We start from the raw sequence: 17,626 nt of genomic DNA, 5'->3' as shown, positions 1-17,626 counted from the left end.
CCACAACCTGCGACTAATGGCGTCCGGAGAGCCCACAATCCAACGCGCCGCAGAAACACCTCTATCTCTCCAAGGCGCTGATTTATCCGGCCGGCTGCCCTTGCCGCGCCTGCGCGCTGCGCCCCTTCGAATGGAGATAGACCGGATTCTACCGCGCGCGACATTCTGGGTAAGGTCATCCGCCATTGTAAACCCATCTCGCTGATAATTCTGTGATGGGGTTTAGAAGGACGAGGTTCATCCAATCAAAAGCAAAATAATGCGGATGCTGGAAATGTGAAATATAAAGAGAAAATGCTGGAAATCCTCAGCAAGTGGAGAAAATCATCCTCAGGTTTCTGGTTGGAACTAGCAAACGTGCTTTTGGACGAAGCAGAAATTAGCTCAAGGCCGTTCTCCTAACTTTACAGACAGCCTACAGCTTAACATGTTGGTGCTGAGGCACAGGAAACCTCTTTTCCTTTCTCAAACCTAAAAGCTTTCTGTGTCTGCCCGAACACGGCTGTTTTGCTCGAGCACTTGCCTCTGCTCACCAGCAGGGAGTGCCTTTGAGTAACAACACGTCAAACCGCTTTCAGGACAAAAAGTCTTCCATCAGTCAACCAGACAGACAGGGTTCTCGCTGCTCCCTCAAGCTGGAGGCGGCTGTTCCTTCCCGGTGACCTCGTCTGCCTTCCGCAGGCTCGGGCTCTTCTCAGCATCATTCACGATTACTGTGGCTTCCCGTTCTGCTGTTGATCACTTGCTGATGGACGATATCGCCGATTGGAACAAAGTATTGATTGTATTCAGGGAGGGGCTAACCCAAGGCAAGATTTCTCTGCTGGTCATGGAGCTGCATGGAGGCGAGTGCAAAGCAGCAACTGTGAAGGGCAGGGACCGAGTAAATCTCCGTCAGGCCCACGTGACTGCACGAGTCGGGGTGTTTAAAACGGTGAACAATCACGAAACAGAAGGATCTTTGCAGCTTCCCTCCGATCGCTCAGCTGGTAGAATAGAGGACTACAGTGGAAAACAATGGAGAATCACCCTTAGGTTGCAGGTTGAATTCCGTCTCCAAGTAGCGAATGTGATTTTGGAATAAGCAGCATTTTGATCAAGGCCGCTTCCTGTGGCTTCCCGTTCTGCTGTTGCTCAATACCGTGGATTGGAGCAAAGTATTGAATATATTCAGGGAGGGGGCAATTCGTGGCGCTGCCTGGAGGCGAGTGTGAAGTGATTATTGTGAAGCGTAATTTAGCGCCCGGAGTTAGCTGAAATGGTAGAACGCTCACTTAGCATGTGAGAAGCAATGGAATCGATCCTCGTATTCTCCACTCAATTATTTACCTCAGGTAATTGTCCCGAAACAAAAATGGTGCCAGTTTTCAGCAAATCCAGAACCCACATGAATCCTCAGCTTCGAGAAAGAGAGGTCAAGAGGCAGGAAACCTTTCGGTGTGCTGCAGTGAGCAAACGTTTTTGATTTTGTTGTTTCGCAAAGATGGAAAGATGAAGTGAGACATGGAAAAAAGCTTCACAGGTCCTGATATCTTTTCTGTGGATTGAACTCAGGATTTACAAAGTTAATAAAACTAATGCACTCCCTGCTGTGTGAAGAGCGCACGAATGGTGGAGACTGCCAGGCAGCACTGCCAATTAGTTCAGTTTGCAAGCTATCTATAGTCATAAAGTAATGGACAGTTTGCAAAAACAATCCAGTCAGGGAGGAGTTGACCAGACAATCTTCTGGTTTGTCAATAGACACGATATCCACTGCTCCACTGGTCTAGGGTGTGCAGAGAAAGTAAGAGCTCACACTCCCACAGCGCTGCGGTATGAGCAGGAAACGAGTCAGTCTCGGTCATGCACATGTGACTCCACGAGTCCGGGAGTGTCAAAAGGCGCACAGTGAACATTTACCAAAGAGAGCAATCTTGGCTGCTTCCCTTCGATCGTTCAGCTAGTACAGCGGAGGACTGCAATACAATTAACAGAGAAAAGTCATCCTTAGGTTTCTGGTTGGAACTAGCGAACGTGCTTTTGGAGTAAGCAGAAATTAGCTCAAGGCCGTTTTCTTCACTTTACAGACAGCCAAAAGCTTAACATGTTGGCGCTGAGGCACGGGAGACCTCCTTTCCTTTCTGAAACCTGAAAGCTTTTTGTGTCTGCCCGAAAACGGCTGTTTTGCTCTAGCATTTGCCTCTGCTCACCAGCAGGGAGTGCCTTTGAGTAACAACACGTCAAACCGCACTCACTTTCAGGCAAATCAGCCTTCGATCGGTCAGTCAGACAGACAGACAGAGCTCTCGCTGTTTCCTCAAGCTCGGGCTGCTGTTCTTTTCCGATGACCTCGTCTGCCTTCCGCAGGCTCGGGCTCTTCTCGGCATCATTCACGATTACTGTGCCTTCCCGTTCTGCGGTTGCTCACTTGCGAATACTCGATACCGCGGATTGGAACCAAGTATTGAAAAAATTCAGGGAGGTGGCAATTCGTGGCGCTGTTTGGAGGCGAGTGTTAACCGACTATTGTGAAGGGCAAGAGGACTCGCTAAGTAGGGGAATTAGCTCAAATGGTAGAGCGCTCGCTTTGCATGCGAGAAGTAGCGGGATCGATGCCTGCATTCTCCACTCACTTTTTTACCTTGGGGAATTGTCCCGAAACAAAAATAGTGTCAGTTTTCAGCAAATCCAGAACCCACGTCAATCCTCAGCTTCGATAAATCGAGATCAATGAGCAGCAAATCTTTAGGTGTGCTGCAGTCAGCAAAAGTTTTTGATTTTGGTGTTTAGCAAAGATGGAAAGATGAAGTGAGACATGGAAAAAAGCTTCACAGGTCCTGATATCTTTTCTGTGGATTGAACTCAGGATTTACAAAGTTAATAAAACTAATGCACTCCCTGCTGTGTGAAAAGCGCACGAACGGTGGAGACTGCCAGGCAGCATTACCAATAAGGTAAGTTTGCAAGCTATCTATAGTCATAAAGTAATGGACAGTTGGCAAAAACAATCCAGTCAGGTAGGAGTTGTCCAGACAATCTTCTGATTTGTCATTAGACACGAAATCCACTGCTCCACTGGTCTCGGGTGTGCAGAGAAAGTAGCAGCTCACACTGCCACAGCGCTGCGGGATGAGCAGGAAATGAGTCAGTCTCGGTCATGCACACGTGACTCCACGAGTCCGGGAGTGTCAAAAGGCGCACAGTGAATATTGACCAAAGAGAGCAATCTTGGCTGCTTCCCTTCGATCGTTCAGCTGGTACAGCGGAGGACTGCAATAAAATTAACAGAGAAAAGTCATCCTTAGGTTTCTGGTTGGAACTAGCGAACGTGCTTTTGGAGTAAGCAGAAATTAGCTCAAGGCCGTTTTCTTTACTTTACAGACAGCCAAAAGCTTAACATGTTGGCGCTGAGGCACAGGAGACCTCCTTTCCTTTCTTGAACCTGAAAGCTTTTTGTGTCTGCCCTAAAACGGCTGTTTTGCTCGAGCACTTGCCTCTGCTCACCAGCAGGGCGTACCTTTGAATAACAACACGTCAAACCGCACTCACTTTCAGGCAAATCAGCCTTCCATCAGTCAGACAGACCGACAGACAGACAGAGCTCTCGCTGTTTCCTCAAGCTCGGGCTGCTGTTCTATTCCGATGACCTCGTCTGCGTTCCGCAGGCTCGGGCTCTTCTCGGCATCATTCACGATTACTGTGCCTTCCCGTTCTGCGGTTGCTCACTTGCGAATACTCGATACCGCGGATTGGAACAAAGTATTGAAAAAATTCAGGGAGGTGGCAATTCGTGGCGCTGTTTGGAGGCGAGTGTGAAGCGACTATTGTGAAGGGCAACTGGTTTCGCTAAGCAGGGGAATTAGCTCAAATGGTAGAGCGCTCGCTTAGCATGCGAGAAGTTGTGGGATCGATGCCCGAATTCTCCACTCACTTTTTTACCTTGGGGAATTGTCCCGAAACAAAAATGGTGTCAGTTTTCAGCAAATCAAGAACCCACGTCAATCCTCAGCTTCGATGAATAGAGGTCAAGGAGCAGTCAATCTTTTGGTGTGCTGCAGTAAGCAAAAGTTTTTGATTTTAGTGTTTAGCAAAGATGGGAAGATGAAGTGAGACATGGAAAAAAGCTTCACAGGCCCTGATATCTTTTCTGTGGATTGAACTCAGGATTTACAAAGTTAATAAAACTAATATACTCCCTGCTGTGTGAAAAGCGCACGAACGGTGGAAACTGCCAGGCAGCACTGCCAATTAGGTTAGTTTGCAAGCTATCTAAAGTCATAAAGTGATGGACAGTTGGCAAAAAACAATCCAGTCAGCTAGGAGTTGTCCAGACAATCTTCTGATTTGTCATTAGACACGATATCCACTGCTGCACGGTGTGCAGAGAAAGTAGCAGCTCACACTGCCACAGCGCTGCGGTCTGAGCAGGAAATGAGTCAGTCTCGGTCATGCACACGTGACTCCACGAGTCCGGGAGTGTCAAAAGGCGCACAGTGAATATTTACCAAAGAGAGCAATCCTGGCTGCTTCCCTTCGTACAGCGGAGGACTGCAATACAATTATCAGATAAAAGTCATCCTTAGGTTTTTGGTTGGAACTAGCGAACGTGCTTTTGGAGTAAGCAGAAATTAGCTCAAGGCCGTTTTCTTTACTTTACAGACAGCCTACAGCTTAACATGTTGGCGCTGAGGCACAGGAGACCTCCTTTCCTTTCTCAAACCTGAAAGCTTTTTGTGTCTGCCCGAAAACGGCTGTTTTGCTCTAGCATTTGCCTCTGCTCACCAGCAGGGAGTGCCTTTGAGTAACAACACGTCAAACCGCACTCACTTTCAGGCAAATCAGCCTTCGATCGGTCAGTCAGACAGACAGACAGAGCTCTCGCTGTTTCCTCAAGCTCGGGCTGCTGTTGTTTTCCGATGACCTCGTCTGCGTATCGCAGGCTCGGGCTCTTCTCGGCATCATTTACGATTACTGTGCCTTCCCGTTCTGCGGTTGCTCACTTGCGAATACTCGATACCGCGGATTGGAACAAAGTATTGAAAAAATTCAGGGAGGTGGCAATTCGTGGCGCTGTTTGGAGGCGAGTGTGAAGCGACTATTGTGAAGGGCAATTGGTTTCACTAAGCAGGGGAATTAGCTCAAATGGTAGAGCGCTCGCTTAGCATGCGAGAAGTAGCGGGATCGATGCCCGCATTCTCCACTCACTTTTTTACCTTGGGGAATTGTCCCGAAACAAAAATGGTGTCAGTTTTCAGCAAATCAAGAACCCACGTCAATCCTCAGCTTCGATGAATAGAGGTCAAGGAGCAGTCAATCTTTTGGTGTGCTGCAGTAAGCAAAAGTTTTTGATTTTAGTGTTTAGCAAAGATGGAAAGATGAAGTGAGACATGGAAAAAAGCTTAACAGGCCCTGATATCTTTTCTGTGTTGTTGAACTCAGGATTTACAAAGTTAATAAAACTAATATACTCCCTGCTGTGTGAAAAGCGCACGAACGGTGGAAACTGCCAGGCAGCACTGCCAATTAGGTTAGTTTGCAAGCTATCTAAAGTCATAAAGTGATGGACAGTTGGCAAAAAACAATCCAGTCAGCTAGGAGTTGTCCAGACAATCTTCTGATTTGTCATTAGACACGATATCCACTGCTGCACGGTGTGCAGAGAAAGTAGCAGCTCACACTGCCACAGCGCTGCGGTCTGAGCAGGAAATGAGTCAGTCTCGGTCATGCACACGTGACTCCACGAGTCCGGGAGTGTCAAAAGGCGCACAATGAATATTTACCAAAGAGAGCAATCCTGGCTGCTTCCCTTCGTACAGCGGAGGACTGCAATACAATTATCAGATAAAAGTCATCCTTAGGTTTTTGGTTGGAACTAGCGAACGTGCTTTTGGAGTAAGCAGAAATTAGCTCAAGGCCGTTTTCTTTACTTTACAGACAGCCTACAGCTTAACATGTTGGCGCTGAGGCACAGGAGACCTCCTTTCCTTTCTCAAACCTGAAAGCTTTTTGTGTCTGCCCGAAAACGGCTGTTTTGCTCTAGCATTTGCCTCTGCTCACCAGCAGGGAGTGCCTTTGAGTAACAACACGTCAAACCGCACTCACTTTCAGGCAAATCAGCCTTCGATCGGTCAGTCAGACAGACAGACAGAGCTCTCGCTGTTTCCTCAAGCTCGGGCTGCTGTTCTTTTCCGATGACCTCGTCTGCGTTCCGCAGGCTCGGGCTCTTCTCGGCATCATTCACGATTACTGTGCCTTCCCGTTCTGCGGTTGCTCACTTGCGAATACTCGATACCGCGGATTGGAACAAAGTATTGAAAAAATTCAGGGAGGTGGCAATTCGTGGCGCTGTTTGGAGGCGAGTGTGAAGCGACTATTGTGAAGGGCAACTGGTCTCGCTAAGCAGGGGAATTAGCTCAAATGGTAGAGCGCTCGCTTAGCATGCGAGAAGTCGTGGGATCGATGCCCGCATTCTCCACTCACTTTTTTACCTTGGGGAATTGTCCCGAAACAAAAATGGTGTCAGTTTTCAGCAAATCAAGAACCCACGTCAATCCTCAGCTTCGATGAATAGAGGTCAAGGAGCAGTCAATCTTTTGGTGTGCTGCAGTAAGCAAAAGTTTTTGATTTTAGTGTTTAGCAAAGATGGAAAGATGAAGTGAGACATGGAAAAAAGCTTCACAGGCCCTGATATCTTTTCTGTGGATTGAACTCAGGATTTACAAAGTTAATAAAACTAATATACTCCCTGCTGTGTGAAAAGCGCACGAACGGTGGAAACTGCCAGGCAGCACTGCCAATTAGGTTAGTTTGCAAGCTATCTAAAGTCATAAAGTGATGGACAGTTGGCAAAAAACAATCCAGTCAGCTAGGAGTTGTCCAGACAATCTTCTGATTTGTCATTAGACACGATATCCACTGCTGCACGGTGTGCAGAGAAAGTAGCAGCTCACACTGCCACAGCGCTGCGGTCTGAGCAGGAAATGAGTCAGTCTCGGTCATGCACACGTGACTCCACGAGTCCGGGAGTGTCAAAAGGCGCACAGTGAATATTTACCAAAGAGAGCAATCCTGGCTGCTTCCCTTCGTACAGCGGAGGACTGCAATACAATTATCAGATAAAAGTCATCCTTAGGTTTTTGGTTGGAACTAGCGAACGTGCTTTTGGAGTAAGCAGAAATTAGCTCAAGGCCGTTTTCTTTACTTTACAGACAGCCTACAGCTTAACATGTTGGCGCTGAGGCACAGGAGACCTCCTTTCCTTTCTCAAACCTGAAAGCTTTTTGTGTCTGCCCGAAAACGGCTGTTTTGCTCTAGCATTTGCCTCTGCTCACCAGCAGGGAGTGCCTTTGAGTAACAACACGTCAAACCGCACTCACTTTCAGGCAAATCAGCCTTCGATCGGTCAGTCAGACAGACAGACAGAGCTCTCGCTGTTTCCTCAAGCTCGGGCTGCTGTTCTTTTCCGATGACCTCGTCTGCCTTCCGCAGGCTCGGGCTCTTCTCGGCATCATTCACGATTACTGTGCCTTCCCGTTCTGCGGTTGCTCACTTGCGAATACTCGATACCGCGGATTGGAACAAAGTATTGAAAAAATTCAGGGTGGTGGCAATTCGTGGCGCTGTTTGGAGGCGAGTGTGAAGCGACTATTGTGAAGGGCAATTGGTGTCACTAAGCAGGGGAATTAGCTCAAATGGTAGAGCGCTCGCTTAGCAAGCGAGAAGTAGCGGGATCGATGCCCGCATTCTCCACTCACTTTTTTACCTTGGGGAATTGTCCCGAAACAAATATCGTGTCAGTTTTCAGCAAATCCAGAACCCACGTCAATCCTCAGCTTCGATAAATCGAGATCAATGAGCAGCAAATCTTCAGGAGTGCTGCAGTCAGCAAAAGTTTTTGATTTTGGTGTTTAGCAAAGATGGAAAGATGAAGTGAGACATGGAAAAAAGCTTCACAGGTCCTGATATCTTTTCTGTGGATTGAACTCAGGATTTACAAAGTTAATAAAACTAATGCACTCCCTGCTGTGTGAAAAGCGCACGAACGGTGGAGACTGCCAGGCAGCATTACCAATAAGGTAAGTTTGCAAGCTATCTATAGTCATAAAGTAATGGACAGTTGGCAAAAACAATCCAGTCAGGTAGGAGTTGTCCAGACAATCTTCTGATTTGTCATTAGACACGAAATCCACTGCTCCACTGCTGCACGGTGTGCAGAGAAAGTAGCAGCTCACACTGCCACAGCGCTGCGGTCTGAGCAGGAAATGAGTCAGTCTCGGTCATGCACACGTGACTCCACGAGTCCGGGAGTGTCAAAAGGCGCACAGTGAATATTGACCAAAGAGAGCAATCTTGGCTGCTTCCCTTCGATCGTTCAGCTAGTACAGCGGAGGACTGCAATACAATTAACAGAGAAAAGTCATCCTTAGGTTTCTGGTTGGAACTAGCGAACGTGCTTTTGGAGTAAGCAGAAATTAGCTCAAGGCCGTTTTCTTTACTTTACAGACAGCCAAAAGCTTAACATGTTGGCGCTGAGGCACAGGAGACCTCCTTTCCTTTCTCAAACCTGAAAGCTTTTTGTGTCTGCCCGAAAACGGCTGTTTTGCTCGAGCACTCGCCTCTGCTCACCAGCAGGGCGGACCTTTGAATAACAACACGTCAAACCGCACTCACTTTCAGGCAAATCAGCCTTCCATCAGTCAGACAGACCGACAGACAGACAGAGCTCTCGCTGTTTCCTCAAGCTCGGGCTGCTGTTCTTTTCCGATGACCTCGTCTGCGTTCCGCAGGCTCGGGCTCTTCTCGGCATCATTCACGATTACTGTGCCTTCCCGTTCTGCGGTTGCTCACTTGCGAATCCTCGATACCGCGGATTGGAACAAAGTATTGAAAAAATTCAGGGAGGTGGCAATTCGTGGCGCTGTTTGGAGGCGAGTGTGAAGCGACTATTGTGAAGGGCAATTGGTTTCACTAAGCAGGGGAATTAGCTCAAATGGTAGAGCGCTCGCTTAGCATGCGAGAAGTAGCGGGATCGATGCCCGCATTCTCCACTCACTTTTTTACCTTGGGGAATTGTCCCGAAACAAAAATGGTGTCAGTTTTCAGCAAATCAAGAACCCACGTCAATCCTCAGCTTCGATGAATAGAGGTCAAGGAGCAGTCAATCTTTTGGTGTGCTGCAGTAAGCAAAAGTTTTTGATTTTAGTGTTTAGCAAAGATGGAAAGATGAAGTGAGACATGGAAAAAAGCTTCACAGGCCCTGATATCTTTTCTGTGGATTGAACTCAGGATTTACAAAGTTAATAAAACTAATATACTCCCTGCTGTGTGAAAAGCGCACGAACGGTGGAAACTGCCAGGCAGCACTGCCAATTAGGTTAGTTTGCAAGCTATCTAAAGTCATAAAGTGATGGACAGTTGGCAAAAAACAATCCAGTCAGCTAGGAGTTGTCCAGACAATCTTCTGATTTGTCATTAGACACGATATCCACTGCTGCACGGTGTGCAGAGAAAGTAGCAGCTCACACTGCCACAGCGCTGCGGTCTGAGCAGGAAATGAGTCAGTCTCGGTCATGCACACGTGACTCCACGAGTCCGGGAGTGTCAAAAGGCGCACAATGAATATTTACCAAAGAGAGCAATCCTGGCTGCTTCCCTTCGTACAGCGGAGGACTGCAATACAATTATCAGATAAAAGTCATCCTTAGGTTTTTGGTTGGAACTAGCGAACGTGCTTTTGGAGTCAGCAGAAATTAGCTCAAGGCCGTTTTCTTTACTTTACAGACAGCCTACAGCTTAACATGTTGGCGCTGAGGCACAGGAGACCTCCTTTCCTTTCTCAAACCTGAAAGCTTTTTGTGTCTGCCCGAAAACGGCTGTTTTGCTCTAGCATTTGCCTCTGCTCACCAGCAGGGAGTGCCTTTGAGTAACAACACGTCAAACCGCACTCACTTTCAGGCAAATCAGCCTTCGATCGGTCAGTCAGACAGACAGACAGAGCTCTCGCTGTTTCCTCAAGCTCGGGCTGCTGTTCTTTTCCGATGACCTCGTCTGCCTTCCGCAGGCTCGGGCTCTTCTCGGCATCATTCACGATTACTGTGCCTTCCCGTTCTGCGGTTGCTCACTTGCGAATACTCGATACCGCGGATTGGAACAAAGTATTGAAAAAATTCAGGGAGGTGGCAATTCGTGGCGCTGTTTGGAGGCGAGTGTTAAGCGACTATCGTGAAGGGCAAGTGGACTCGCTAAGTAGGGGAATTAGCTCAAATGGTAGAGCGGTCGCTTTGCATGCGAGAAGTAGCGGGATCGATGCCCGCATTCTCCACTCACTTTTTTACCTTGGGGAATTGTCCCGAAACAAATTTCGTGTCAGTTTTCAGCAAATCCAGAACCCACGTCAATCCTCAGCTTCGATAAATCGAGATCAATGAGCAGCAAATCTTCAGGAGTGCTGCAGTCAGCAAAAGTTTTTGATTTTGGTGTTTAGCAAAGATGGAAAGATGAAGTGAGACATGGAAAAAAGCTTCACAGGTCCTGATATCTTTTCTGTGGATTGAACTCAGGATTTACAAAGTTAATAAAACTAATGCACTCCCTGCTGTGTGAAAAGCGCACGAACGGTGGAGACTGCCAGGCAGCATTACCAATAAGGTAAGTTTGCAAGCTATCTATAGTCATAAAGTAATGGACAGTTGGCAAAAACAATCCAGTCAGGTAGGAGTTGTCCAGACAATCTTCTGATTTGTCATTAGACACGAAATCCACTGCTCCACTGGTCTCGGGTGTGCAGAGAAAGTAGCAGCTCATACTGCCACAGCGCTGCGGTATGAGCAGGAAATGAGTCAGTCTCGGTCATGCACACGTGACTCCACGAGTCCGGGAGTGTCAAAAGGCGCACAGTGAATATTGACCAAAGAGAGCAATCTTGGCTGCTTCCCTTCGATCGTTCAGCTGGTACAGCGGAGGACTGCAATACAATTAACAGAGAAAAGTCATCCTTCGGTTTCTGGTTGGAACTAGCGAACGTGCTTTTGGAGTAAGCAGAAATTAGCTCAAGGCCGTTTTCTTTACTTTACAGACAGCCAAAAGCTTAACATGTTGGCGCTGAGGCACAGGAGACCTCCTTTCCTTTCTGAAACCTGAAAGCTTTTTGTGTCTGCCCGAAAACGGCTGTTTTGCTCGAGCACTCGCCTCTGCTCACCAGCAGGGCGTACCTTTGAATAACAACACGTCAAACCGCACTCACTTTCAGGCAAATCAGCCTTCCATCAGTCAGACAGACCGACAGACAGACAGAGCTCTCGCTGTTTCCTCAAGCTCGGGCTGCTGTTCTTTTCCGATGACCTCGTCTGCGTTCCGCAGGCTCGGGCTCTTCTCGGCATCATTCACGATTACTGTGCCTTCCCGTTCTGCGGTTGCTCACTTGCGAATCCTCGATACCGCGGATTGGAACAAAGTATTGAAAAAATTCAGGGAGGTGGCAATTCGTGGCGCTGTTTGGAGGCGAGTGTGAAGCGACTATTGTGAAGGGCAATTGGTTTCACTAAGCAAGGGAATTAGCTCAAATGGTAGAGCGCTCGCTTAGCATGCGAGAAATAGCGGGATCGATGCCCGCATTCTCCACTCACTTTTTTACCTTGGGGAATTGTCCCGAAACAAAAATGGTGTCAGTTTTCAGCAAATCAAGAACCCACGTCAATCCTCAGCTTCGATGAATAGAGGTCAAGGAGCAGTCAATCTTTTGGTGTGCTGCAGTAAGCAAAAGTTTTTGATTTTAGTGTTTAGCAAAGATGGAAAGATGAAGTGAGACATGGAAAAAAGCTTCACAGGCCCTGATATCTTTTCTGTGGATTGAACTCAGGATTTACAAAGTTAATAAAACTAATATACTCCCTGCTGTGTGAAAAGCGCACGAACGGTGGAAACTGCCAGGCAGCACTGCCAATTAGGTTAGTTTGCAAGCTATCTAAAGTCATAAAGTGATGGACAGTTGGCAAAAAACAATCCAGTCAGCTAGGAGTTGTCCAGACAATCTTCTGATTTGTCATTAGACACGATATCCACTGCTGCACGGTGTGCAGAGAAAGTAGCAGCTCACACTGCCACAGCGCTGCGGTCTGAGCAGGAAATGAGTCAGTCTCGGTCATGCACACGTGACTCCACGAGTCCGGGAGTGTCAAAAGGCGCACAGTGAATATTTACCAAAGAGAGCAATCCTGGCTGCTTCCCTTCGTACAGCGGAGGACTGCAATACAATTATCAGATAAAAGTCATCCTTAGGTTTTTGGTTGGAACTAGCGAACGTGCTTTTGGAGTCAGCAGAAATTAGCTCAAGGCCGTTTTCTTTACTTTACAGACAGCCTACAGCTTAACATGTTGGCGCTGAGGCACAGGAGACCTCCTTTCCTTTCTCAAACCTGAAAGCTTTTTGTGTCTGCCCGAAAACGGCTGTTTTGCTCTAGCATTTGCCTCTGCTCACCAGCAGGGAGTGCCTTTGAGTAACAACACGTCAAACCGCACTCACTTTCAGGCAAATCAGCCTTCGATCGGTCAGTCAGACAGACAGACAGAGCTCTCGCTGTTTCCTCAAGCTCGGGCTGCTGTTCTTTTCCGATGACCTCGTCTGCCTTCCGCAGGCTCGGGCTCTTCTCGGCATCATTCACGATTACTGTGCCTTCCCGTTCTGCGGTTGCTCACTTGCGAATACTCGATACCGCGGATTGGAACAAAGTATTGAAAAAATTCAGGGAGGTGGCAATTCGTGGCGCTGTTTAGAGGCGAGTGTGAAGCGACTATTGTGAAGGGCAATTGGTGTCACTAAGAAGGGGAATTAGCTCAAATGGTAGAGCGCTCGCTTAGCATGCGAGAAGTAGCGGGATCGATGCCCGCTTTCTCCACTCACTTTTTTACCTTGGGGAATTGTCCCGAAACAAATATAGTGTCAGTTTTCAGCAAATCCAGAACCCACGTCAATCCTCAGCTTCGATAAATCGAGATCAATGAGCAGCAAATCTTCAGGAGTGCTGCAGTCAGCAAAAGTTTTTGATTTTGGTGTTTAGCAAAGATGGAAAGATGAAGTGAGACATGGAAAAAAGCTTCACAGGTCCTGATATCTTTTCTGTGGATTGAACTCAGGATTTACAAAGTTAATAAAACTAATGCACTCCCTGCTGTGTGAAAAGCGCACGAACGGTGGAGACTGCCAGGCAGCATTACCAATAAGGTAAGTTTGCAAGCTATCTATAGTCATAAAGTAATGGACAGTTGGCAAAAACAATCCAGTCAGGTAGGAGTTGTCCAGACAATCTTCTGATTTGTCATTAGACACGAAATCCACTGATCCACTGGTCTCGGGTGTGCAGAGAAAGTAGCAGCTCATACTGCCACAGCGCTGCGGTATGAGCAGGAAATGAGTCAGTCTCGGTCATGCACACGTGACTCCACGAGTCCGGGAGTGTCAAAAGGCGCACAGTGAATATTGACCAAAGAGAGCAATCTTGGCTGCTTCCCTTCGATCGTTCAGCTAGTACAGCGGAGGACTGCAATACAATTAACAGAGAAAAGTCATCCTTAGGTTTCTGGTTGGAACTAGCGAACGTGCTTTTGGAGTAAGCAGAAATTAGCTCAAGGCCGTTTTCTTTACTTTACAGACAGCCTACAGCTTAACATGTTGGCGCTGAGGCACAGGAGACCTCCTTTCCTTTCTGAAACCTGAAAGCTTTTTGTGTCTGCCCGAAAACGGCTGTTTTGCTCCAGCATTTGCCTCTGCTCACCAGCAGGGAGTGCCTTTGAGTAACAACACGTCAAACCGCACTCACTTTCAGGCAAATCAGCCTTCGATCGGTCAGTCAGACAGACAGAGAGACAGACAGAGCTCTCGCTGTTTCCTCAAGCTCGGGCTGCTGTTCTTTTCCGATGACCTCGTCTGCGTTCCGCAGGCTCGGGCTCTTCTCGGCATCATTCACGATTACTGTGCTTTCCCGTTCTGCGGTTGCTCACTTGCGAATACTCGATACCGCGGATTCGAACAAAGTATTGAAAAAATTCAGGGAGGTGGCAATTCGTGGCGCTGTTTGGAGGCGAGTGTAAAGCGACTATTGTGAAGGGCAAGTGGACTCGCTAAGTAGGGGAATTAGCTCAAATGGTAGAGCGCTCGCTTTGCATGCGAGAAGTAGCGAGATCGATGCCCGCATTTTCCACTCACTTTTTTACCTTGGGGAATTGTCCCGAAACAAAAATGGTGTCAGTTTTCAGCAAATCCAGAAACCACGTCAATCCTCAGCTTCGATGAATTGAGGTCAAGGAGCAGTAAATCTTTTGGTGTGCTGCAGTAAGCAAAAGTTTTTGATTTTAGTGTTTAGCAAAGATGGAAAGATGAAGTGAGACATGGAAAAAAGCTTCACAGGCCCTGATATCTTTTCTGTGGATTGAACTCAGGATTTACAAAGTTAATAAAACTAATATACTCCCTGCTGTGTGAAAAGCGCACGAACGGTGGAGACTGCCAGGCAGCACTGCCAATTAGGTTAGTTTGCAAGCTATCTAAAGTCATAAAGTGATGGACAGTTGGCAAAAAACAATCCAGTCAGCTAGGAGTTGTCCAGACAATCTTCTGATTTGTCATTAGACACGACATCCACTGCTGCACGGTGTGCAGAGAAAGTAGCAGCTCACACTGCCACAGCGCTGCGGTCTGAGCAGGAAATGAGTCAGTCTCGGTCATGCACACGTGACTCCACGAGTCCGGGAGTGTCAAAAGGCGCACAGTGAATATTTACCAAAGAGAGCAATCCTGGCTGCTTCCCTTCGTACAGCGGAGGACTGCAATACAATTATCAGATAAAAGTCATCCTTAGGTTTTTGGTTGGAACTAGCGAACGTGCTTTTGGAGTAAGCAGAAATTAGCTCAAGGCCGTTTTCTTTACTTTACAGACAGCCTACAGCTTAACATGTTGGCGCTGAGGCACAGGAGACCTCCTTTCCTTTCTGAAACCTGAAAGCTTTTTGTGTCTGCCCGAAAACGGCTGTTTTGCTCTAGCATTTGCCTCTGCTCACCAGCAGGGAGTGCCTTTGAGTAACAACACGTCAAACCGCACTCACTTTCAGGCAAATCAGCCTTCGATCGGTCAGTCAGACAGACAGACAGACAGAGCTCTCGCTGTTTCCTCAAGCTCGGGCTGCTGTTCTTTTCTGATGACCTCGTCTGCGTTCCGCAGGCTCGGGCTCTTCTCGGCATCATTCACGATTACTGTGCCTTCCCGTTCTGCGGTTGCTCACTTGCGAATACTCGATACCGCGGATTGGAACAAAGGATTGAAAAAATTCAGGGAGGTGGCAATTCGTGGCGCTGTTTGGAGGCGAGTGTGAAGCGACTATTGTGAAGGGCAATTGGTCTCGCTAAGCAGGGGAATTAGCTCAAATGGTAGAGCGCTCGCTTCGCATGCGAGAAGTAGCGGGATCGATGCCCGCATTCTCCACTCACTTTTTTACCTTGGGGAATTGTCCCGAAACAAAAATGGTGTCAGTTTTCAGCAAATCCAGAACCCACGTCAATCCTCAGCTTCGATGAATTGAGGTCAAGGAGCAGTAAATCTTTTGGTGTGCTGCAGTAAGCAAAAGTTTTTGATTTTAGTGTTTAGCAAAGATGGAAAGATGAAGTGAGACATGGAAAAAAGCTTCACAGGTCCTGATATCTTTTCTGTGGATTGAACTCAGGATTTACAAAGTTAATAAAACTAATATATTCCCTGCTGTGTGAAAAGCGCACGAACGGTGGAGACTGCCAGGCAGCAATGCCAATTAGGTTAGTTTGCAAGCTATCTAAAGTCATAAAGTGATGGACAGTTGGCAAAAAACAATCCAGTCAGCTCGGCGTTGTCCAGACAATCTTCTGATTTGTCATTAGACACGATATCCACTGCTCCACGGTGTGCAGAGAAAGTAGCAGCTCACACTGCCACAGCGCTGCGGTCTGAGCAGGAAATGAGTCAGTCTCGGTCATGCACACGTGACTCCACGAGTCCGGGAGTGTCAAAAGGCGCACAGTGAATATTTACCAAAGAGAGCAATCCTGGCTGCTTCACTTCGTACAGCGGAGGACTGCAATACAATTATCAGATAAAAGTCATCCTTAGGTTTTTGGTTGGAACTAGCGAACCTGCTTTTGGAGTAAGCAGAAATTAGCTCAAGGCGGTTTTCTTTACTTTACAGCCAGCCTACAGCTTAACATGTTGGCGCTGAGGCACAGGAGACCTCCTTTCCTTTCTGAAACCTGAAAGCTTTTTGTGTCTGCCCGAAAACGGCTGTTTTGCTCGAGCATTTGCCTCTGCTCACCAGCAGGGAGTGCCTTTGAGTAACAACACGTCAAACCGCACTCACTTTCAGGCAAATCAGCCTTCGATCGGTCAGTCAGACAGACAGACAGACAGAGCTCTCGCTGTTTCCTCAAGCTCGGGCTGCTGTTCTTTTCCGATGACCTCGTCTTCCTTCCGCAGGCTCGGGCTCTTCTCGGCATCATTCACGATTACTGTGCCTTCCCGTTCTGCGGTTGCTCACTTGCGAATACTCGATACCGCGGATTGGAACAAAGGATTGAAAAAATTCAGGGAGGTGGCAATTCGTGGCGCTGTTTGGAGGCGAGTGTTAAGCGACTACTGTGAAGGGCAAGTGGACTTGCTAAGTAGGGGAATTAGCTCAAATGGTAGAGCGCTCGCTTTGCATGCGAGAAGCAGCGGGATCGATGCCCGCATTTTCCACTCACTTTTTTACCTTGGGGAATTGTCCCGAAACAAAAATGGTGTCAGTTTTCAGCAAATCCAGAACCCACGTCAATCCTCAGCTTCGATGAATTGAGGTCAAGGAGCAGTAAATCTTTTGGTGTGCTGCAGTAAGCAAAAGTTTTTGATTTTAGTGTTTAGCAAAGATGGAAAGATGAAGTGAGACATGGAAAAAAGCTTCACAAGTCCTGATATCTTTTCTGTGGATTGAACTCAGGATTTACAAAGTTAATAAAACTAATATATTCCCTGCTGTGTGAAAAGCGCACGAACGGTGGAGACTGCCAGGCAGCATTACCAATAAGGTAAGTTTGCAAGCTATCTATAGTCATAAAGTAATGGACAGTTGGCAAAAACAATCCAGTCAGGTAGGAGTTGTCCAGACAATCTTCTGATTTGTCATTAGACACGACATCCACTGCTGCACGGTGTGCAGAGAAAGTAGCAGCTCACACTGCCACAGCGCTGCGGTCTGAGCAGGAAATGAGTCAGTCTCGGTCATGCACACGTGACTCCACGAGTCCGGGAGTGTCAAAAGGCGCACAGTGAATATTTACCAAAGAGAGCAATCCTGGCTGCTTCCCTTCGTACAGCGGAGGACTGCAATACAATTATCAGATAAAAGTCATCCTTAGGTTTTTGGTTGGAACTAGCGAACGTGCTTTTGGAGTAAGCAGAAATTAGCTCAAGGCCGTTTTCTTTACTTTACAGACAGCCTACAGCTTAACATGTTGGCGCTGAGGCACAGGAGACCTCCTTTCCTTTCTGAAACCTGAAAGCTTTTTGTGTCTGCCCGAAAACGGCTGTTTTGCTCTAGCATTTGCCTCTGCTCACCAGCAGGGAGTGCCTTTGAGTAACAACACGTCAAACCG

The 17,626-nt window shown here is 47.5% G+C and overlaps 2 non-coding genes across 2 annotated transcripts; both read left to right on the top strand.

The window, feature by feature from the left end:
* Positions 1-6,384: 6,384 nt before the first annotated feature.
* On the top strand, positions 6,385-6,457 carry trnaa-agc (transfer RNA alanine (anticodon AGC)). Its single transcript has one exon. It is a non-coding gene; the product is annotated as a tRNA-Ala (tRNA).
* Positions 6,458-7,658: 1,201 nt separating this feature from the next.
* trnaa-agc (transfer RNA alanine (anticodon AGC)) lies at positions 7,659-7,731 on the top strand. The gene has a single exon. It is a non-coding gene; the product is annotated as a tRNA-Ala (tRNA).
* Positions 7,732-17,626: the final 9,895 nt, after the last annotated feature.

The sequence above is a fragment of the Heptranchias perlo genome, unplaced genomic scaffold (assembly GCF_035084215.1).
Source record: "Heptranchias perlo isolate sHepPer1 unplaced genomic scaffold, sHepPer1.hap1 HAP1_SCAFFOLD_47, whole genome shotgun sequence".
NCBI classification, from domain to species: Eukaryota; Metazoa; Chordata; class Chondrichthyes; order Hexanchiformes; family Hexanchidae; genus Heptranchias; species Heptranchias perlo.
This window is presented reverse-complemented; position numbering and strand designations above follow the sequence as displayed.